We start from the raw sequence: 24,256 nt of genomic DNA, 5'->3' as shown, positions 1-24,256 counted from the left end.
AAATCCTGGACTCAGACACAAGATTTTATCTTCTAAGGATAAGAACTCACACTTTTTATATAAGGGTGCCTCCCATTCTGGACATATGTCATGTGGATACAACTCAGTCTTCACGAGATTGGACAGTGTTAGTTCATTCTCAAATCCCAGGTCCCAGACATAGAACTGAAACAACTCCCTGCAACAACACCAGGAACTAAGCTCCTTTGGAAGATATACTTGTGCCAGTGTTAATATGACAACGAGGACAGCGAGGAAATGACAACTTGACCTAAGACCAGGAGGTCCTATTACATCACCTAACACTAAGTGAAAATCAGAATATGTATTGTCCTTTGAACTATGAAAAATAAGAGTGCTAACTACATAAAACTGACTTTGACAACTGTGACTGGGCAGAACGTACCTTGAGACCATCAAGGAAAACCCTACCCTAGGCTATAGCCCAGGTCTCTTACAAAAATCAAGATTTCTTAGTACAGAGGCCCAATTCTGACAACAGAGACTGAGCAGAACCTTTGGAACCATAATTTCCTAGACTTTGGCTTAGGAAACGAGCAAAAACATGGAGTACATGATACAGAAAACTGAACACACCAACAATATTGGAACAGTACCTCTAGAACCTTAAAAAGACTCTATCCTAGGCCTTGTCCTAGGACATGTGCAAATACCAAGATTGCTTGCTACAGTGGCCTTATTTTCTCATCCACAACCGAGAGGAAAGGTTCCTGACACCACACACACACACACACACACACAAACAAAACAAACAAACAAACAAACAAAACCTGGGATATGGCAATGAGAAGGTATGGAGCCAGTGGTTGTTCCCATGACAGTATGCTTCAAGAGTGGAGAAACCCTAAATCTCTTAGGCCATGGAAATTTCCTTCCTTCCCCAATACTTACTGTGCCTATACAAAAAAAAAAAAAATAAATAAAGAAGTGGGGTAACACCAAACCCTGCCACTGCAGCACTTTTTCTGGTTTTGTTTTGTTTTATTTTTTGTTTGTTTTTTTTGATATTATTTTCCTTCTCTTTTTTCTTCCACTTTTTTCTTTCTTTTTCACTTTTGTGGATATTATTCGGTGATTTTTTTTCTTTTTTAGTAGTTGATACCAAATTTTTTCTTCTCTTTTCCTTAACCTTTTTATCTCCAACAGAATAGCATAACTTGAATCATTCAGCCTCATAAATTGAGGGGGGGGGGAAGAATGATACCAGGACCAGTCATATGAACATGTAGTGTAAATAAAAAATGACCAGACTGGAACACCAAACAGAATAGATACCCAACCTATAACAAGCTGTAAGGTGGAGACCAGTTGCACTAGGATTCTGGGGGGTGAAGGAGGGATATGTGGGAGACATGCTGGGAAAAGGAGTGGAGGGAGGACAACATTGGTGGTGGGAATGCCCTTCATTCATTGTCACTATGTACCGTAAATAATTTTGTGTAAAGAAATTCAGTCACAATAAAAAAAAGAAAAAAAGTGCATGTGTCAAAGTACAGTTTAAATATGAATAAACACATGTTCCATAACCCCAAAAATATCTAACACAAATACTATTTCTTCCCTACAATACAGCCTTTAGAGAACAGTGGTTCTCACCTGAGAGGCACTGGTGACGATGTAACTATGATGAAGAGGTGCTACTAGTAGCCAATGTAGGGGCAGAACCAAGGATCTGTTAAACATCCTATAATCTACAGGATGAATCCCACAACAAAGCATCCAGTCTGAATGTCAACGGTGCCAGCTTAAGATCCCATGTTTCAGAGTTAACTTAGTTTTCATTTCACAAGCTGTACATCATTGTAACTCTGTCCTTATCTTGTCTTTGATATCCCCAAAATGACATCATCACCATCATCATCTCTTCCATCATTGTCCTTGCTGATTTCATTGTCATTACAGTCACGATCATTAGCGCCATCACCACCACATCGTTACTCTCACCATCATCTTCACCACCGCCAGCATCACATTATCTCCCTTCTCATCATTGTCACTGCCAGCACCACCATTATCACTATCACCACCATTATAAGCCCACCACCAGCAGCAGCAGCATCTTCTTCATCACCACATCACCATCACCTTCATTACCACCAACCATCATCATCTTCATCACCGCCATCACTATCATCACCACTAGCACCAGCACTTTCATCTCTACCAGCACCACCAGCATGACCATTGTCTTCATCTTTATCACTGTCACCACCATCACCATCATCACCATCATCATTAGCATTCCCATAGCCATCAGTACCAACATCGGCATCAGCATCACCATGATTATTCCCATTTCTGTCAGCAATCACCGTCATGACCATTCCCACTGCCATCAGCATCACCACCATGATGCCCATCATTGGGATCCCCGAGGGCTCCAGGATAGGAGAACCATCCAGGTGGCCTATCTGTAGTCAGTCTCTAAGGAGATTTTCAGACCGACAGCAATGGGACTGGTGAGTGAGTTGGGACTATTTCTCTGAGAGTCTCAGGGCGAACTTTCTATCAGGAAGCAGGTCCTGGGGCTGCTCTCACACACGAAGTTCTTCTCCTGCCTGTCTCCCTGGAAGTAATATGGGCATGAGCTTGGGGGCCCAGGGGGGCTACAGCCCTTCCCAGTGACTATTTCCCTTTTCTGAGATAGCCACTGGGAACTGGCTCAGAGACAGATGGGCAAATCGGGGGAGAAAGATGGGGGTCCCACTACCCTGAAGTTAGTGCCCCATTTTATGAGCAAAGACAGTTCCTTATTGCATGAGCTCACCTATTATGGTTACTTAGCAGCTGCCTGCATCCTGGTGATGTTGGGTTTTTTCCAGTAGCAGCTGGGACAGTCCTGTGTAGGGGTGCAGTGTGAAGGAGCTGGAAGAGTACAGGAAGCACCCCCTGGACACCCCTGGATAGAGATGGCTGGGTTCTCTGGGGTATGGAGCACCATGGGGTGCTCTTGGGTATGGAGAGAGCCAGGCTGTGAAGGCAGGGGCTCTGGCATTCCATCTTTCTGATCTGGGATCCCGTCTTTTTAGAGGTCTGACCCTAGAGCCCAGCTGGGCACCAAGCAGGGACTTCACCTCAGAGCCCCACCACATTTACTATTAGTTTCCTTAAACTCAGGATGAATTGCCACTGCTGGAACAATCACTTGTCTCCCCAAAAAGCTGAACCACGGAGAGGGGCCCTCAGCCTCTTTGCCATTTATCCTCGTCTGGGAGGGTTTTTGTGCTGTTGCTGTCTCCTCATTCTAGAGTCTGGAATGGCCCATGGTATCTCCCAGATCAAGCTGCCACGTGACTCCACCCTTTGGGCTTCAGAGATATTTCACCTATCTAATTGGCACCTCTGGATGTGACCCCAAACCCAAAACAAGAACAGCAAAAACACCATGAACAGTGAAAACCAAGCCCAGGGGACATGTGTGTCCTCATGGCCATCATGAGTCTGTGGCCACAGAGTTCACACAGACCATGAGCCATGCTGGAGTCATCGAGCCCACACAGTCCTCAGGAAGCTTGTCAGGGTCCCCCTGGCTGGTACAGGGCAGTGGTGGAGAGATCCTGGCTCTGTGTAGGCAGCGGTGGGGAGATCCCCGCTTTTCAGAGCCACGGAGAGGGGCTTGTCTGAAGCCCTTCCTGAGAGCAAACATGAGAGCCAGGACTCATAAATCATCTCCAGGAAGCACCAAGGACAACTATGACACTGTTTGCTTATTCAAATGTCATCCTCACTAAGAGAAGAGACAAAGCACTTCTTTTCTCTCAGAAATGTCATCATGGCTGGTGAGAAGAGAATTCGGAAGCCCTTCCCAGCTGTAATTACCTGGCACCTTCCTGCTGCACTTAATCAATGGGAAGAGGCTGGATTGCTTGCTGTTGTTTTTTTTTTTTTTTTTTTTTTAGTTTTAAAAATTATGATTATTGCAGTAATTAATCAGCTGCCTGGTGGCACTTCCTGTGGGAAGGAGCCTTGGAATGCGGGTCTGTAGGGCACCTTGACTCCCTCTGCTGTGTAGAGGGGCACTCACTCTTCAGCCCTGCATAAGCATGGAGAAGCAGAACGAGCTGGATTTCCTGCACCATCAGGAAATGCTCACACACATTTCATGAGGGATGAGAAAATTGTTCTTCATCCCAGATGCTAGTCAGGAAAATGACTTGGAGGTGCTCTGCAGGGCTGACCACTCTGCTCAATGAGACAGGCTTTGGTTTGCTGTCCCCAGCCAATAATGCTGTGTATAATCCACCTCTGTGCCAGTTCATATGATGTTGGGCAAGGTCCCCAGTATGGCCTGAATAATCATCCCTGGTCTGGGGTTGCTGAGGAGGACCATTGGGGCCTGTAGTCACCCATGTTCATGGCAGAGTTGAGCATTACCAGGTTACTATAAATGGGGTCTGAGTGGCTTCTCTCCTGGAGGGTCCCAGGATAGGTACAGGATTCATGTCCTACCAGGAAGGTCCTGGTGGGACAGGTGGCCACCAAAGAATCTACAGGAATAATAGCTCTGACCACTTTTGGGAAAATTGAGCTCACAGGGAAGACCCTGTTCTCAGTTCAGATAGGGTATGTCCTGGAGTCACCCCTGGGACAGACAAATTCCAGACATGGACCAAAGCAGGGGCCAAGCTCAGTTTGTCAGGTTAGTTACTTGTGGGGAGCCGAACTGATGGAACTTAGAACAAAGGTGCCTCAGAAATCCCTGAACTTGTTACCCACGTGACCAGAGGCACCCATGCCCTGAGGACAAAGGAAATAGACAAATACTAAAGTAAATTCAAAGCAGCCCAATACATCCAGCCAGAAAGAGAATTATAGAGCAACTTGCCTTTGTGTTAGCAAAAGATTAATATGATTACAGCTGATGTTTTATTTATGCTTACTGAGTAAAATTTATAAGACCTTGTTTGGATCTTTTGCTTTCAGTATAAACATGTGCTCAGGTCTACCTTTTTACCTCTCCCTATTACCTGCCCCCAGCTTATACTAATGAGTGCTTGCAGTTGTAATTGGTGGAAACCTGTAACACCCTCTGACGTATTTCGCCCTTAAAAGCTGATCTCCCCGGCAATAAACCCCTTTTGAACAGCATGCGTTGTCTTAAGGATTTTTCTTACTAACTTCTTAAGTTCTCTTCACAGATTGGGCCTGCTCGAGTAAACCCACAAATTACTAGCGACCCTCATTCCCACACCCCCACGGGTCGGGGGTCTCCCACCGAAGGTTGCAGTTACTATCTGCCTAATTGGGAACTAAGTAATTGGGAAGTAGGTGGGAGCAATTAGCAAACTAATATCTTTTTTTGTTTATTCGTTTTTTGGGTCACACACGGCAGCACTCAAGGTTACTCCTGGCTCTGTGCTCAGAAATTGCTCCTGACAGGCTTGGGGAACCATATGGAATACCAGGATTTGAACCACCATCCATCCTGGATCAGCTGAGTGCAAGGCAAACGTCCTATAGCTGTGCTATCTCTCTGGTACCACTAATGTCTTTTACATAGAGACTAGGAAGATTCTATTTTTTGGAATAAAGAAATGACAGAAAAAGGTTGGTAAATAGGAGGATGAATAAATAGAGATGTCAAATAGCTAGGTGGATAGGTAATGAAGAGGTGAACGAATGAGGAACAGATGGATGATGGGTAGATGAATGAACAGATGATTGATGGGTAGATGAATGTGCAATAGATGAATGATGGGAAGATGGATGAGGAACAGATGATGATAAGATGGCTGAGGAACAAATGAATGATGGGTATATGGATGAAGAACATATGAATGATGGGTAGATGGATAAGAAACAGAGGATTATGGGTAGATGGATAATAAACAGATGGATGATGGGTTGATGGGTGAGGAACAGGTAGATGAAGGGTATATGGCTGAGGAACAGATCAATGATGGATAGATAGCTGAGGAACAGAAGGATGATAGGTGACTAAAGAACAGATGAATGATGGGCAGGTGGCTGATGAACAGATGGATGATGGCTAGATGGATGAGAAATAGATTATAGGGATAAAAGGATGGTGCATACATATATAAAGGTGTGCATATGAATAGATGTGACCCCCGATGGGGGACCCCTGACCCGCGGGGGTGTGAGTATGAGGATCACGAAGTAATTCGTGGGTCACGAACGGGATCCGACCTGAAATGGAGGAAAGAGGCTGAGAAAGAAATGAGCTCAAGTCAAACGGGGCTGATCAAGAGCTAAGGTTTATTGAAAGGGGGCTAGCTTTTATAGTTAAGCAAAATACGGAAGTAACAGTCAGTACTTTTCCATGGTGTCTATAGAAAAGTAGGGGGGTCGTACAGGACGGACTTTCCAGTTTTACAGCATACCCTTAGATCATACAGACATTCTTTCACAATGGTAGCTTAACAGGATGTGATCTATATCTTATCAACTCAGGAGGCTTATTGGAGCATCTTGTGGCTATTGCTAACTGAACTATGTGGCTGTTCTTTCCTTTAGGCCCATGGGGGAAATGCCACAGTACAGCCTGTCAGGTACGCAGGCCTTTGGTTTCTCAGGCATCAGAGACTCCATTTTGCTCTCTAAGTCTTATGGCTTCCAACAAATAGATGAATAAATGAAGAAAACAAGAAAGGAATGACTGATGAATGAAAATGGAGGATAGATGGATGGAATAAAGAAAGGAAAGACAGATGGATGTTGGGTGACAGTAGGTGATAGTGCTTGGTAGGTGATGGGTCATGGTGTGTGCTGGGTGATATGAATGATGGGTGATGGATGGATGGTGGTAAAGAGAGGTGATGTGGGAGGTAGGTGATGGAAGGTGATGGTAAGTGGTGGATGATGGTGGGTGGGGGCAGGTGAGGGTGACAGTGGGTGATGATGGGCTATGGTGGGTGATGGTGGTGGTGGGTGATGGTAATGGTAGATGAATAGATACATGCCTGGGTGACTCCATACCAGGCCAGCAAGGTGGCCTTTGAGGCTTTGAAAAAACTTCTTTGCTGTGTCCTTGCCAGAACCCTTGAAAGTCCTGAAGGCAGGAAGCAGGGTCTGGCTCCTGGAACATACCAAGGTTCTAATCATAGAGGTGATACACACACAGAGATCTGGTTATGAGCTTTGTAATTCTGTCAAAATTCACCAAAGTTGAACTTCAGTTCCGAGCAAATAGGAAACTGGACAGTTCCAGGGGACACTTATCCAGGGCCTTCCTGTACCCCACTCTCCTGCATAAACCCACCCATTCTCCCAGGAGACCAGGGCTGGTGCCCTGTGTTCAGTCTCTCCTGCTGCCCTCTGCACCTAGTCTCGGCTCCTGAACTTCCCTGAGGACCTTCTGGGGGGTGTCTGGCAGCAGCATTCTCTCTGTCCCTCCCTGGGCACTGCAATGGGAGCTGAGCCCTGCACTGGGCCACTTTGTGGGCTTAAATAGGACTTGGTTGGCCTATTCCAAGGTGCGGAGGTGGCCCTGGACTGCGACCCCCTGCAGAAGAAGTGCCCAACAGAATGGTGCTGCTAGGAGGACCTGGCCCACCGGCTTTGTAAAGGACCAGTGCAGAGCTCAGCCTGGGCAAGCTTTGTACTCCCGCCAGAAAGCAGGGACCAGTAGGGCAGAACCAGGGTGCAGGGTGCTGGGCATTTCTGTGCTCTGTCTCCAAACTCAGGTCCCTGTCCTGACCAGAGTCCTGCTCATAGTCTCCTGATGCCAACTTGACCTTCCCACCCTATGGAGCTGCTGTCTGCTCTGAGGACACTGCCCCAGCTGGGCTCTGCACTCCCCCCCACCCATCTAGAACATTCCTTGGCACCTGCTGGCCCGGCCCCCACTCTCCTCCCTGCCCTGATGCAAGGTCCCCAACTGCAGCCAGACAAACTGCAGTTGCATGATTTAGCAAAAACTCCCCCAGCTCTAAGCTACATTCCTGGGGAGGTGGCTCTCCATGCTGCAACCCCCTGGGAGCAGAGGGAGGGAGGGAAACTGCACTTAGCTCAGCTCTGTGCCCCCACCCCCTATTCCCCCAGTCTATGTCTGTCCTCTTCAAAGGCAGCTCTGTGGGGGTGGCCCTGGCTGGCTGGCATAGAAACCTCTTTCGTTTTTATTTTTCATACACTTGCGTTACTTTTAAATACCCCACATGCTCATGTTTTACAAATCTGGAAAAGGCATTAAATTTTAAAGAGAGGGTGGTAGGGGGAGGGAGAAAAAACATTTAATTTCCCTATCTTGATATTTTTGCTTTCTTCCTGGAGAATCCCTCCCTGAGTTTAAAATCTTATTAAGCTCATTATGTATATTAATGTAATTTCCAATTCTGTTTTTGTGCTTAAGGTGATAAAATTTTTCCTCCATATCATTAAAATGCTGTATAAGAACGTCTTAATGGCTGTTGGACATTCCCCGATATTAGAAATTTTATTTTGTTGGACGTTCTCTGGCATTAGGGATATCATCTCGATGAGTGTTCCCTGATACTAGGAATCTCATTGGGCATTTGTCTCCAGGCCCTGCTACATGGGGGTCTCTGTGGCCCTCAGCCACCTGTGCAGACTCTCTGTGAGGCTCTTGTGGCCACCTGTGATGGCTCCACTGTCCTCTGAAGCTGCTTGGATCTGCCGCTCCCTCCTCCCCTCCAACCTGGCCCCAGTCCAGAGCTCCCCAATCTGCTGCTGGTTCCGCTTCTGCCTGGTGCCTCCTGTGCTACGCACACTTGGTTTTTTAGTGGATAAGCGCCTGCTGCCTCGCTGAGAAATGCAGCTCTCTTTGGGGGCAGAGGGAGATGGGGAGGGAGCAGAACAGGGAGGGGAAGAAAAGGAGGGGGATGTATGAGGCTCCTCACTCCCTCCTGCCTCTCCTCAGGGGGTCCCTGATTACTCATCCATAATGGATGGTTCTAATCAAGCCACCTTCTCTCCTGGAGAGCAAGACTCACCCTAGCTTTATGGGGCCAGGCTGTCTGCCCTGCTGGCCCAACCTCCTGAACCTCAGAGTCCATGGAAGCTGCTGTCAAACATGCCTCACCCCTGACACAGTGCTCAGAACAGACACTGCTCAGGGCTAGGGCTGGGGCGGGGTTGGGGGACCCATCATCTGAGCTCAGTCCTTGGTCCAGTGGGGCCCTTGCACCCTCCGCTGTAGGGTTTTGGGTTTTGGGATGAAGCCTGGGTGCCCCAGTCCCTGGAACCAGCCCCCCCGCTCTGCTCAGGAGGCTTGGAGCCCCTGACCATCCACAAGAGTCCATGGCTTCTGGAGGTCCTCATGGGTCTGTTCCAGTGTATGACAGCCACCCTGTGGGGACGTTGGAGCTCAGCCAGTTGGGAGGCGTATATGCTCCCCTCATCAACTTCAGCTCCTCTGGGCCATTTCCAAGGGATTCTGGCTCTGCTTCTTGGCTGCAGCTTTAGTGTGCAGGTGACACTGCACGTGTGTGTTCATGTGCGATCACTTATGTGCATCCATGCACACACGTGTTGACACAAAAGTACCTGTATGTGCTTTCATGTGTCTGCATGTATGCACACCAACATGCATGTGTTTCTACACATGTGCCCGTACTTGTACCTGCATGTGTACACATGCACCTTCATCTTCATGCGTGCTACATGTGTGTCCCATTGCATGGGCCTTCCATCCAGCCAGCACCCATGCACAGGCATGTATAAGCTTGGATATGTGTGGGAGTTTATGTAGTGTAGTGCTGCTATCATGCATGTGTATAATCATGCATATGCCCACCTGAGATCCACAGTAAGGTGTTAGAATGAGTCTGGCTCTGAGCCGGCCAGGTGCTGTTTTTGTTGATTTGATCTTCCCCCTCCTGCCCTTCCACCCTCTGCTGCTGCTGACATGGGTGCTTGGGTGGGAGGTGCTAAGCACTCTGGGTTATGGTGTTTTTTGAGGGCCCCATACTAGGTTGTGGTACAGATAGAGGCGATGCCAGTGTCAGGCCTGGCACATGCATATGGCGTCTCATGAGGCTTTGCTCTGGCCACTGAGCCACACATGAACCCAGGTGCCCACACATGGCACAGAGAAGACCTGGGCCCTGTACCCTCCTCTTGTCTCAGAGCTCCAGAATGCAAGTGTCAAACTCTCCCGCTGCTGCCATTTGGTCTGTGGAAGGACAACCCAGAGGCCCCTATGGTCTGAGCTGGGGTGTGTGAAGTGTATATGAGACAGAGCTCTGGGCAGGCCTCAGACATGTTCTTTTAGCACCCAGGGCCCCTGAGGGTTACTGGCACAGCAGGCACCGTCTTTTCCACTCCGGAGGGGTCACATACAGTGGGCAATGCCCCCAGCAGAGTAGACACACCATTTACATTTTTATTAGAAATTCTGTCCTGCAGGCAAGAGGCGCTCACTTCTGACTTTAATCCCCGTAAATAAACAGCCCCCTTGGCAAGGAAGAAGGGAAACAAGCAGAGTCGTTTGCACAAGATAATACCGGAAAGCAGAAAAATATCCGCCATGCAAAACCATTTCAGCACCAGGCGAAAAAGCGCACAGGGAGGGGGGCGGTGGAAATCCATCTGCAAAGACCCGCTTAGGTTAAATACTCCAGGAGAAATAATTACAAAGTAATTCAATTACAGTTAGTATCAGTCGCCTCCCAGGCCCGTGGAATGACAATTAATCCCAGGGTGTCTCTAATACTGGGTTTGTGCAGGACGCCTGCCCTCCTACTGTCCTCTCTGGCCTGTCTCCAGATCATCCCATAGTCCACATGGAGCTGGGGTCCCCTCCCTAATAGGCTCCAGGGTCCAGCCTTTGCCTCCCCAGGTGACCAGAGTTGCTGCCCTGTCCACTCCAAATGGCACCCAGCTGGCACTGGAGGCTAGGGGATCCCAAGTCCTGCTCAGAACTGCCCCTTGCTACCTACCCTTGAGAGAAAAATGACATGGGGGACCATTAAAACAGATGCCTTTAATTCACAATAGCCAGGGAAGCAGAGACAGGGTTTAATAGGGTTTAAATCTGCCAAGACTGGCTCTCTGAACTCGCTCCCTGGTAAGAGCTAGATCCTTTACATTTCTATAGCTTCCCTCATGGGAGTTGCCAGGCATTGCCCTCCCCCCCAATACCCACAATCAGTACTCCAGAAAGGTCAGAGGTGGAGGGGGTTCCCTGCAGGGAGGCATAGGGTGTTTGGGCTTGGGGACACCCCAATCAGGCTGTGAAGTGGATAGTCCCTAGGGCAGGAACCCCTATATGCTCTGCTGAGAGGCAGTAGTACAATCCTTAGATAAGAGGGGCATACTCCTGAACCCTTGGGAGCCTTGAACAAAGCTGGGTGTATTTTTGTGGGAACTAGCTCTTTCCAAATGGTGGCCCTCTGGGCAGAGTGCTGGAGGCCCCAGGAGGCTCCAGCATCTGAGAAACAAGAAACACCTGAGAAACACCTAGATAACTTTGAATTAATGGTAAGGACCCCAGGACTGCTGGGCATTTCTTGGAGAGGGAAAAATAGAAAGAGCTTATTCTGCCTCAATCATGCAATAAGCAGCCATGGCACCATTAATGTCACTGGAACCTAGAGTTCTTGTTCTGTGCCTCAGTTTGCCACCCTCACCCAGGAATGGTTCTGAGGCCAACACTCTGCTGGCCCTGGGTGATGCTAATGAGAAGGGACTAAGGAACTCTGCTAGGAAGGAACCCCAGAGCCTGCAGTTTCATCTGGACTCAGCCCTGCCCCAACCTACAGCCCTCAGTTCTCTGAGATACTTGGTCCTTCCTTGGGAGGTGTTTGGACCCTCAAACAGGAATCTTCAGGACTGCTGCTTTTGGCTGTCACTACTTCCATCTAGTCAGAGTGAGAAAACAAATGTATAGATGCTTGCCAGTTATACAGGCTTCAGCTTTCATCACCTGCCCACCCATCCATTCATTCACCCATCCATCTATTCGTCATCCATCCATTCACCCAACCATCCACCCATTTGTTCATCCATCGATCCAACTATCCACCCATCCAAACAAACATCCACCCATTTATCCATCTATATGTCTAACCACAATCCATCCATTCATCTATTTATCTATTCACCATTCATCCATTATCTGTCCTACAGTCTGTCTGCCTCTTCCATCCTTCCACTTGTCCAGATAACCATACATTTATTCATCCATCCACCCATATACCCACCCATTCATCCATCCATTACCCAACCATATACCCACCCACCTATCCACCTATCATCCATCTGTCCATTAACCTATTTACCCATCTAACTACCCATCCATCCATATATCTAACCAACACTTATCCATTCACTTATTCATCTCTTTATCCAGTTACCATTTATCCATCATCTGGTCCTTCGGTCTGCCTATTTCACCCATCTATCTATTCTTCTATTCATTTGTTTGTCCATTTATTTATCCTTTCTCCCATCCATCTGTCCATCCATCCATCCATCCATCCATCCATCCATCCATCCATCCATCCATCCAGACAGACAGACATTTAGCCACTCATCAGCCCGTGAGGCTGTGGTATTGTATGGTAGCAGCTCTACATGAAACCATCTCATTTCGTGGAGCCCATAGACGCCGCCTGCTGTCATTTAAAAGCGCTTCATCATTTTAGCAGGTGTCAGAGGCATCTTGTTTGGGTTTGCATTTCCTGTGATCACGGCACAGTCATCTTTTATGTAGCTTATTTGCCACCCACTAATCTTCTCTGGTGACACCCTGCTCAGATCTCTCATACATTCTTAATTAGATTGTTTGATTTCTCATTGTTGAGTTTGGAGAGTTCTTCATTCTGATTAGAAGTTCTTTGCTAGAAACGTGATTTGCACATATTTTCTCTGGTAGAGGAGTCTGTCTTCTGCAGAGCAATCATTTTTAAAAATACATTTTTTTTTAGAAAACAGAAAAGTTTATTGGAAAATAGAAGAGAAAGAAATTCCCCCAGTTGGGGGGAAACAGTATAGGATGAAGTTCTTTTTAAAAACAGTTTTGATGATGGGCAATTTATCAAGTTCTTTTATTTATGGATCATGCTTTTAGTGATGGAATTATAATTCTGTGGTTCACACAGATGTCTTCCTTTCCCTCTAAAAGGTTTATAGCTTTGTGTTGAGCATTTTAGTCTATTGTGTGATTAAATGTTTGAAGGATAGACTCTGATTTCTCCCCCTGCTTGGAGAAATCTAACTGTGTCACATTCCCTGTGGAAGTCAGTTCGCTTTCTCCATTGACTTGCATTTTGTATCTTTATCAAAAATAAGTCATGGTGCTATTTGTTGCCTCTGTCTGTCCTGCTGACTCACTCTTTCACCAATGCCACATGTCTCAGTTATTGTAAATTCACATTAAGCCTGGACATGGGAAGAGGTGGGCTCTGTCGTGGCTCTTTCCTTTCCAAATTGTTTGGGCAGTTCTAGGCCCTTGCTATGACACATAAATTTTAGTATCACTGTGTCCTTGTACACAATAGAATATGTTTATGGCTTGAATTTTGGATACTGCACCTGGGGCACATTGAGCCTCAAATTCCCCCGTATGCTGTGGGTCTAAGTGAAAGCAGGGATCCTGTTTTACTCTCTGCTCTGTGGGTATTAGGTGCAGATTGTATTCTTTTTTTTTTTTTTTTTTTTTTGGTTTTTGGGCCACACCCGGCGGCTCAGGGGCTATTCCTGGCTGTCTGCTCAGAAATAGCTCCTGGCAGGCACGGGGGACCATATGGGACACCGGGATTCGAACCAACCACCTTAGGTCCTGGATTGGCTGCTTGCAAGGCAAACACCGCTGTGCTATCTCTCCGGGCCCTGTATTCTTACCTTTAGACTCGTGCTGTGTTGTGATGTTGTCTTTGACTTTAAATTCCACTGTTAACTCTGAGGCTGTCAACCTGCCTAACACTTTATAATAGCAATTTTGTTGGTTTCCTTGGGCATTTTCTGCAGACAGTTGTCCTCTGATAAATATAGAGGTTTGCATTTGTTCCTGACTGAAGTGGAAGCATTTTGTACCTTTTCCTGGCTGGGTTTGTGACCCAGGGCCCAGGCATGTGGTTTGGGAAGAATCCTGCTTTGCTTTGGATTTCATCACCCTTACATTCACCCACCCAAGTGTGTATCTGAACAAAACCCCTTCCTGTTGCATTGCTCCTTCCCACTTCTATCCCTCAGGTCATGTCTCTTACTGGATATTAGAGTAGCCTCTCAGCTTTCTTTTGTGTGTGTGTGTGTGTGTGTGTGTGTGTGTGTGTGTGTGTGATAAATTCTCCTTCCTACCCATGTCTGTTCTTCTCCACCTGAGCTTCAGAGTCCCCATGTCCACAGTTGCTTCCAGGGTGCAGGATCAACATAGGTGCTTTCGGGTCCCCTCTGACCCCTTCTTTGGCCTTTGGCTGTGGTAAAGCAAGGGCCTCTGCTGGTTCTTGGGCAGTTTCCATGCCCTCCAGCTATTCTTTCTTGCTCACTTCTTTCTGACCCTTTAGACTTCACTGAACACTTTTATTTTATTTTCATCTTTGTTTATTGTTTTGGCCACTTTCTGCATGTCCTGCTGAGTGGCCTGAGGGTTGTGAGATGGGACTTTATTGGCAGAAATGTTGTCATAGAAAGCAGGTTTCTGCAGTAGAAAAGGGAACCTCCACCCCTTCACTCCACCCAGCTCACCAGACTGTGGGCTCCTCACCTGGTCCTACGCTTGGATAAACAGACTGAACTCAGGGTTTTGTTCCACTGCCATACACCTGTGGCCAGCTTAGAACTTAGCCCACAATGCCCCCAGGGCTCCTGCAGCTTGTGTCCCCCTCCCCGAAATCTCAGGGAGGTTTATCTGCCCAGGTTGGGGAGGGGGTGCAGGGAAAAAATGCTGTGTAGCTCACATTTCTGTGCCGGTGCTTGTAATCAAGTATTTTTGAGTCGCTGGAAGCATAAAATGATTGCGTTTTTAATCACTTAACTCAGAAACTGAAAGCTTACTTGGGCGGCATCCAAGGCTCTCGTTCTGCTGACAGGGCAAGAAAGTCTGTTTCTTGCCTGAAGTCGAAGCTAATGATGGGCTGGAGTCAGGACTGCAGTTCCCAGAGTCCCGTCAGCGCCCCGCCTGGATCTCTGGCCAGTTTCCCCACTTCCTCACACAGAGCAGCTGACATGAGCTAGCACAGGCTCTCTCAGACAACAGTGCACTGAGTTCTCAAATCGCTCCCCACTTCCTACTTGGTGGCCTGAGGCCAAGGGTTGAGCTGAGAAATGGGGATAATTGCAGACATGATGCCTAGTGTCTGTGCTCCCTTCCATGCTCCTGCCCATGCTCCCATTCGTTTTCCCACCCACGCTCCCACCCATGTTCCTATCTGTGCTCCAATCAATGCTCCCATTCATGAACCAAGCCATGCTCCTATCTGTGCTCCTATCAGTCAGAGCTCTTATCTATCCATCCTTCCACTCATCTCCTGCTCATGCTCCCATCCTCCATGATCCCTTCCACACTCAGTCCTATGGGGCCCAGAGGTATCAGCTTGGAGCTGACTGGACATGGGCCAATGTTCTTGTGGCCAACAGCAATGTTCATACCTAGGGCCCACTGCCAGGGGGGGCATGCATAGCTCTGTTCAGAGATTGGGCCATGGGAACCTTGAGGGCTGAAGTGGGGTGACAGGGCACAAGTGTTTGGGCAGTCTGGGGTCCAGTATGTGTCCCCCAGTCCCTGATTTACACAGCCCTGGGCTACTTCTGGTCACTTGTGAAGAAGGTTCCAGTGAGAGGTCAAGCTGGTCTCTGCTGTCCTTCTGGGTTCAGGGTCACAGTGGCATTAAGTCAAGCCCACATCCTTGACCCTCCCCATTGTTCCCCTCAGGCAGACCCACCCACAGTCATGCATCAGTAAGTACCTAGAAAACAGCATATTTACACCTATGATGTAGACAAACCCAACATGAAGATATGTTCATTTGTGGTGTAGACAAACTAGCGTGAAGGTGGAGAGGAAGCTCCGGAAATGGGAGCCTGTTGGCCCTGGGACCATAAAGTGTGTTGTCTATTTATGAGCCCATTTCTGAGCTCCTCACATTCTCAGCGCTAAGGAACAAGTGTGCCTCAGTGCTAGAGGACATCTAAGGTATAGAATGGGGTGCAGAATAATCCCAACACACACCTTGCCTCTGGCACCATGGCCCTGGGATGCTTTATGGCCAGATTTTAAGGGTTTCCGTCCATCTGAAACCCTCCCCCCAAATACTCCGTGGCTTTTTCTGGAAGCTCCAACCAACTCTAAACCTCAGGAAGGGAGCTTAGGGTGTGATTATTGGGGAGAAAGTAGTGTTTGCTCTTTGAGATGATACCACTGTTTGCATACAAAACACCAACCAAACCACCAACCAGCCATTTGGAGGTGGGAGGGAAGCATGTTTGTTGGAAATAAAATCAACACACAAAAATGATTATGATGTGAAATTTTAGTTAACAGCAATTGGGAGATGGGAATGATGATATTATAAAAGATTTCATTCCACAAGTGCATTTTAATTCACGGAGTACCTGCACAGCAGATGGAACAGGATGTGGAATAGAGAGAGACTCAGAGTCCTAGAATCTCCTCTCTCCAGAACTCCAGGTGCGGGCTGGGATCAGTGGTTCTGTGAAGGCCTGGGAACTTGCTTTCAGACGCTCCTGTGTGCATGAGGCCTGAGAACAGGTCAGGCGAGGGTGGGAGAGGCAGCTGTGGAGATGGTGTGACTCAAGAGCAGGCCCTGGGGCTGCAGGGATTCACATACACATGCACGCACGCACGCACGCACGAACACACACACACACACACACACACACACACACACACGCACGCACGCACGAACACACACACACACACACACGCACGCACGAACACACACACACACACACATACAGAGCCAGTCACAACCCGATGGCAACTACTACTCAGGGCTGGGAGTGGGCAACTGGCAAAGATGTGCCAGGTAGCTCCTGGGGTACTGTGTGGCACTGCTGGCAATATTGCTCTCTGTGCATTGTGGCTGCTGCAATCATGGGCATGGACAATGTAGCTCTGGCCTCTGTGTCCTTGGTCAGAGAAGGGGTGAGCTTGGAGAAGTCTAGCAGCTCCCAGTGGTTCTTGGCAGGGGTGCCAGCACAGCTCTGGTCAGCTCAGCCGCTGAGGCCCAGTGTGGACAGATAGAGCCTTTCCACTGAGAGACTTGTAGCTTGAGAACAGGAATTGCTAGAATTTTCTCTCCCAGCCCAGCATTCAGCCATCAGCCACTCATGATTGTTTGAGAGTCCAAGTCGGCCTCTCTGAAGCACAGATGTTGGGGATCTTCGAGGGGGGGGACACGGGTGTACCCAAGGGAGCGCATTGGTATTCATGTATGCACATGCACGCAGGCCCGCAGCACCGCGTCTGCACATAAATAAGTGGAGCTGCATAGCCCGGACCGATCCGTCTTCCCAACTGCAGGTGGCCTCGAGGTGACTGGGAGGCGGCACCATCTAGCAGGCCCTTCACCAGCCCCCTCCGCCTGGCCATACTTGATTTATGCAGCGAAGCCGCAGAGAATGAAACAACTTTCATCCTCTCAGAAAGCACATTCTGGCATGAGGTTGGGGTAGAGGTTGATGTGGGCGGTAGGTGGTGTTGACATTGGGCCCATGATCTCTCCAAGGATGCCCGCCACCCCAACTCTGCACCTACCCCTCACTCAGCCCCCCTGGCATGGTTTATTACCTATTTCCTCTTTCTCCTGTTTCCAGCCCCATGGCTGGTGCTGGGCTAAGCCAGCAGATGGGAGATACAGATTCTTCTGCCTAGGGGCTCCCCACTGTCCTCTCCCTGGGGGTGATACTGCAGGTTCAACTCACCACTCCTCTGAAGCATCTTTCCTCTTGGGTCCCCTCCAGGGAAGGAGGGTATATACCTCTCGGCTCTGATCTGGTATAGGGCCCACACATGGTGGTTGGGGGAGGTAGAGTGAGAGAAGGGGAGTGAGATGGGTACCCAGGAGACCCTTGTGGGGTGGGGTTTGGTGCAGGCAGGGTGGGGTCCATGCCTTTAGCTCTCACAAACACATGCATTCAAGCTCGTGGCCAGAGATGACTTCCAGCTGCCCCAGCCAGGGGCTGCTACCTCTGTGTGGCTACGAGCTGGGTGAATCAACTGGAAGGGTGGAGGTACCAGTGATACACCAACCAGCCATTAAGGCGGGAAGCAGAATGGTTTGAAAAGGGTGGGAAACTGTCAAAAACAAAACAAAACAAAACAAAAGGACACTATCACAGAAGTGAAGAAAGATTCTGCGGCTGTGGGAGGGGAAGGTAAATGCATATTTTCAACATTGAAAGTGTTTATCGTCAAATTTTAGGGTAAATAGAAAACTGGACCTGTGTTGTGGCTTAAATCATTGAAAATTGCCTTTTCCTATGAATTGTTTCTGCAGAGAAATGAACAATATCGTTGGATTTAGTGGCATGCATGGAGATTGTATTTTAGCTTTATTGTTTATAAAACTCCCTTAGTGCTCAAAGCCACATGCATTCCTTTAAAATGACTTTAGTTTCTTTTGGGGGGAGGGGGCAGGAAGATGGGTTTGGGCCATACCTGGCAGTGCTCAGAGTTCACTGCCAACGGGGCTCAGAGGACCCTATAGTATAGGGTATAGGGGCTCAACACTCCCCACTGCACTGTCTTTCAGTTCCAGAGTGCCAAAGTCACTTCCTGAGGACAGTCTTGCACTGCTCCAACTGTGTAATGAGACACATTGTTTCTCCTCAGAACCCTATTGGGCCCCACTGACCCTGGGCCCAGGGGACCTTGTTTTCCTTCTCAGACTTTCAAGGAGTCGTCCATCAGCTCAGTCCCACCCTGGCTGAGTGTAGCCGGCTAGCTACATAAATGATATTGGGTCTCTGAGACCCCAAACTAAAGGCCAGGAGATTCCTGGACCACACAAGCACATCTCCTGCCCCATACTATGTCTTTTTGGAGTTTGGGATCTCACCCAGCAGTGTTTGGGGCTCCAGCTGTTCTGACAGCCAGGCCTGGTGAACAGGGCTACCATGTGTTTTTGCAGCCTGGGGTAGTGCAATCAGGGATGGGGACCCAGGGTTTGCCCAAGTGGCTGAGCTTATGGATGGAGCCTATGAGTGGATGGGTCGGGCTGGCTATTGTAGGGCATTCACTCTCTTTAGGACCAGTTATTGGTGACCAGGTGGGATGACGGATTCATGATGGCCTGGTTCATGATGATAGACCAGTAGTCCTGGGTGCTCACAGAGCAAAGACAGAGCAGCGATGGAGGAAGGTGCAGCCAGCCAGCAGCTCTGCTGAAAATGTCAGGTTCAGGACTCTGTGGGCTGGGAGGCCCCAAATCCCACTGGAGCCCAGAGCTCAGCCCCAAATCACAGATATCAGGAGTTACAGAAGATGGAAACTGCAGGACAAAATAACCTGCTCCCTTCAGGATGGACTTGGTGCTCCTTGAGGACTTACCAGCTCCCGTGGCTGGCCTCTGCACTGCCTTAAAGCATCCTGACATTTTGAGAGACCACAGCAGAGAGGGGTAACCATGGCCTAGCTACAATAGTGCCCATGTGGGGAGCAAACCTAGGTCATCACACTCTTCCCTGTCTCGGTGCTGTCGCTGTGGTGAGGGGTGGTCAGGCAGGGTTACAGGGGAGCCGAAGCTGTCCCCTGCACTTGGTGGATAAAACCCTTTACCCAGAACCTGCTCAGGGCCACGGCCTGGTCCCCACACACTGTGTACCCAGTTCAGGATGGGCCAGGGGTGACCTAGTGGCAGTGATGTCCTGCACCCGTCACTCTGCTGAGTCCTGCCCTCAAGGTTACCTCGCTGCAGCACCACAAGCCCTCAGGATCAATGCCCACGGCTCCCTCGGGCTCTCCGAGTACAAATCTCCTTAATTAAAACGGGAAAGCCAGGAGCTCAGAGAGGCCAGCTGAGCGCAGGGGAGGGGCAGGGAGCGGAGGGAAGGGATAAATATTTCACAAGTGTTTCCCAACACTCGCGTCCAACACCCAGTGGAAACACCACTTGATGGATGATATTTTGGGCTGGAAAGTGAGGCTAATTCTGCGTAATGAGAGGTGAGTGGGACGCTAGGCCTTTTCGCAACCACAAGAGGCCCCTTACAGGCGAGGCCGCTTTCAGTCATTAATTTTTTATGAAGTTTAATAGGCTTGAGCCTGGAGGCCTTGGGGGGTGCTGATTAGCTTCATATTTTTCTCATTAACATAGAATCTGATTAGCCCCCATGAAAGGTGCTGCCTCATGTCCTGTATGGCCTCCGCCTGCTTCCAATGGGAACTATAGCATCTCGGAAAACTGAGGGCAGAGGAATTAGGGGTGGCAGAATTGCCATCATGGCCAGCGCTGACCCCAGCTGAATTCCACATGGGCTGGACATGGGCTGGCTGGTAGCCGGTTCAGGAAAATGTGGCAGAGAGGGGACAGCAGGGGGATTAGGGGGATGCAGCAGAAAGTGAACAGAAGGGTAGGTCAGGGGATGGGGCAGACAGGAGCGGGGGTGGGGGCACAGGTGCATCTCCCCATGTGCCCAGGCCTGAGCTAGTTGGGGTACAGCCAGGCCTGCAGGGACACACGAAGTCCCTAGGTGCTCATCTCAGTGACCCATAGCTCCCACACACATGCCCTCCCACTGAGCACGTGAGGTTCAATTGTACTTCTGCATCACTGCAGCAGACAGACGATGGGCAGGAGTAAGGGGTGAGGAGTGAGTGTATCTGTCAAGGGTGAATACAGGTCTCGGGCAGGGGTGAAGGCAGGTATGGTGCAGGGTTGAGGGCAGGTCTTAGTTATGGGTGAGAGTGAGGGGTGAGGCAGGTCTCAGGTAGGAGTGAGGGGTGAAGACAGATATGGGGCAGGGGTTAGAGCAGGTCTCAGGCAAGGGTGAGAATGGAGGGAAAGGGCAGGTCCAGAGCAGGGGTGAGCATGATGTGTTGTTGCACATAGGGACCCAGAAAGGCAAGAGGGACACAACTGTCCCTCTCACTGCAGTCCCCAAAGTGTGCTGCTAACTGCCCTGGTGATCTTCTTTCCTCCCCCAGGTGTCCATCTCCTCCATGGACCCCTCACTAAAGCAACAGAAATGCTGCCCCTCTCTGCACCATCCTGGGCCCTTGCTCTCGCCCAAGCCCCCTCCAGGTCTGTTGCACATGGTTATAGGCAGCTGTGAGCAGGGTCCCAGATCTGGGGACAACCACGGTACTGCTGAAAAGGAAGTCAGTACGGACCAGGCTTCCTATAGTGGACCTATGGGTCTGCTCGGAGGAGCTCACAGATCCCTCCTGCCCAGTTGCCTGAGTGCTGGGCAGCTGTTGTTGTCCCAGCATTGCTGCAGAAAGGTGGAAGGTGGAGGATCCGGGCCCGGAGTTGATGGGACATGACAGGCTCCTCTGCTATGGGAATTGAACCCACAATATGGAAACACTGAGAGCAGGTGAAGCTTAGGCCTGATGCACAGACCTGCTGTAGGCCATAAGAGGGGCACAGAGAGGTTGTGGGGGGGGGGGGAGTTCAGCATCAAAGTGGCAGGCCAGCAGCAGAAGAGGCTGCAAGGGTGCAGAAAGTGCTCCTGGGCCCAGACAAACTGCTTATGGGCCCCTGGGGAGAAGAGGGAGCCTCTCTGCACACACATGTCCACATGGTACTGCACAGGACCTACCCTCATGTCTTTGTGTCTGTGTATGTTTCTTGGTGCATCCATGTGTTCATATGTGTGCTTATCTATGTGTATACAGGTGTCTCTCTATGTGAATGTGTCTATATGTGGGTCTGTATGTTGTGTGTATTTGTGTCTATGTATCTCTGTGTTTGTGTGTCTGTATTTGTTTCTGTGTCTATCTCTGAGTCTCTGTGTATCTTTGTATCTGTATGTCTGTGTGTGTTTGTGTGCGTGTTTATGTGACTTCAGTATTGCTCAATTTGACCTTTCAGAATTGCTTGCAGAAGGCTGGCTTCCTTCTGGGTCCACCCTGCTCCCACCCCTGCTCCCTGTCCCCAGAAGCTAGGACACAGTCTGGCAGAGCCCAGCCTGGAGATGTCCCCTGCTGAAGTCAGGGAGACCCACATATCCTCTGGATCACATCTCTTGGGACCTGAGCTCACGAGGAAAGAGCATGAAGCAAGGTCCCCTTGACCAGTGGGAGCTCCATAGCCAGCATTGCCGCCGCTTCCCACCACAGGCCTGTTGTGCCCTGGTCACGTCCTGACCACCACAGCCGGGAACACGCCCACCTCGTCTCTCTGCCAAATTCCAATAGCTCCCCTGACTCTGGTGCCATCTCAATTAAGCCAATTCCCCGCCTGACTGTCATTGAAAACAGAGCAGAGCCCTGCGGGGCTGGCTCAGCGCTTCTGCCGCTGAGCATCGCGGTTTCTGCCCATCCTGCCACTGTCCCCAGGGTTGGTAGCCGGGAAGAAAGCTCTGCCCCCGCCCGTGACTAGTATACTGTCTATGAAGTGTGTCCCTTGGATGCAATAATCATGGAGCATTAATCATGGATTTCTGCAGGAGGGCCTTGCCTGCAGCTTCCCACCCTCCATCTGAATGTCAAGGAAAAATTCACCCAGAACATCCCCTGAGGAGCGACTCCGTTTCACGGGCCTGCACCCTGACTCTTCTGGTCCCTGCTGGGCACCCACTGATTAGCTAGGCCCCCGACTCTGGACCTTAGCGCTGAAGTTTCTGTGTCACATTCAAGGCAGGTCCCTGAGAACAAGAATATTGGGTTCTGATGCCTTTTTTCTGTCCCCCGGTGAGAGGCTGCTGGATGGACAGAGCTGAGCTCGTGGACTCTGTGCCAGCCAGGATCAGGGTGGGAAGGAGCAGCTGGGGGTCTGGAGAAGTGACAGATCCATGCAGCAAGGGCAAGGCAGAGCCAATCACATCATGCTGCACACATATATACAGCCCACATGTACACATGTATACCTCCACACACACACTCCTGTACATATCTACAACCCATAGGCACACATAAGAGTGTTTCTGCACACATGTATAACCCACAGATGCCCGCACAAATGTAACTGCCATATGCACACCTGTACAACTTCACAGACACACTCCTGTGCACATTTATAGCCCATATACACCTGAGCACATGTATATATTCCTGCACACATGAATAGCCCACATGCCTGTGCATATGTACACCTACTTACGCAAACTTCTGCACCTATACAACACACAGTACACCTCCACACGCACACACATACACACTCCTGTCTGCTTATACATGCCTGTGCTCACACCACCTGCCTCTGCTGAGTCTTTCAAGGTTGCTCAGAGTGGCTGTGGAGTCCAGGCAAGCGGGTGGGCTTGTGAGCTGTGTCCCTGGAAGAAATTGAGGGTCTGGTTTCAGGCATGCGGCTGCCCCTGGGGTCCGGGATTCTCCCTTTGCCATGATGCTCTGTCATGATAGATTTTCTATTTCACAGGTGTTGGCCCCAAGGTTCAACATGAAAAGACTGTGGGTGCATGCTGGGGGGCTCTGATCAAAGGTCTCAATTTTCTGCCCAGGGGCTCTGAGAGGGGCTCCTTGTATCTCCAAGCAGCTGAGTCCCCCGTGTCCAGGAGATTGAGTGCAGCGCCCCATCCCCATCCCTGCCTGAGAGCTGCAGGTACAGGCTGGAGAACCTAGAATGCTCCCCACTCCTGAGACCCCATCCCTTTTCCCTGGACCCTGGGCCAGAAGGAGGCAGAGGCCCTTGCTCTGTACCCAGTGGGATCTGCCTTCAGTTTTCCTGGATTTCTATGTAGAGGGTAGAGGTAGGCCCTGCTGGCCACCCACTATGTCATGCCTCTTGGGGGAGACCGAGGCACCGAGCGTGGTTGGAGGCATGTCATGGTGGTCTTTACTCTAAGAAGGATCACGCCAGCCTGCCCAGAGACTTGCACACACGGTCACACTGAATATTTCTTCTCAAACTTAGAGCTACCAGAGTCAGGATTGTGAGAGAAGTGTAGAGGGAAGTATAGAGAAGTGTCCCCAGCCCCTCAGACAGTCACTTCCCATAGCTCCTCAGAAACAGGCACTTTGCACCATCTGGAGTTTTGGTCACTCTGGGCAGGACCCATTGGAACATGCCTGTTCCGGATCCTCGATTTGGAGACTTGCTCTGTGCTGAGAACCAGAAGCACCAGCAGCGCTGGCTCCTGCCTGGCCATTAATATTCATTGGCTGTGAGGCCTCCATTTGTTCTGTTGTCTGCTCCCAGACAAGCCCCAGATGCCGCCAAAGGTTCGAGAA

This window comes from Suncus etruscus, chromosome 3 (genome assembly GCF_024139225.1).
Source record: "Suncus etruscus isolate mSunEtr1 chromosome 3, mSunEtr1.pri.cur, whole genome shotgun sequence".
Lineage (NCBI taxonomy): Eukaryota > Metazoa > Chordata > Mammalia > Eulipotyphla > Soricidae > Suncus > Suncus etruscus.
Note: the sequence above shows the minus strand (reverse complement) of the source record.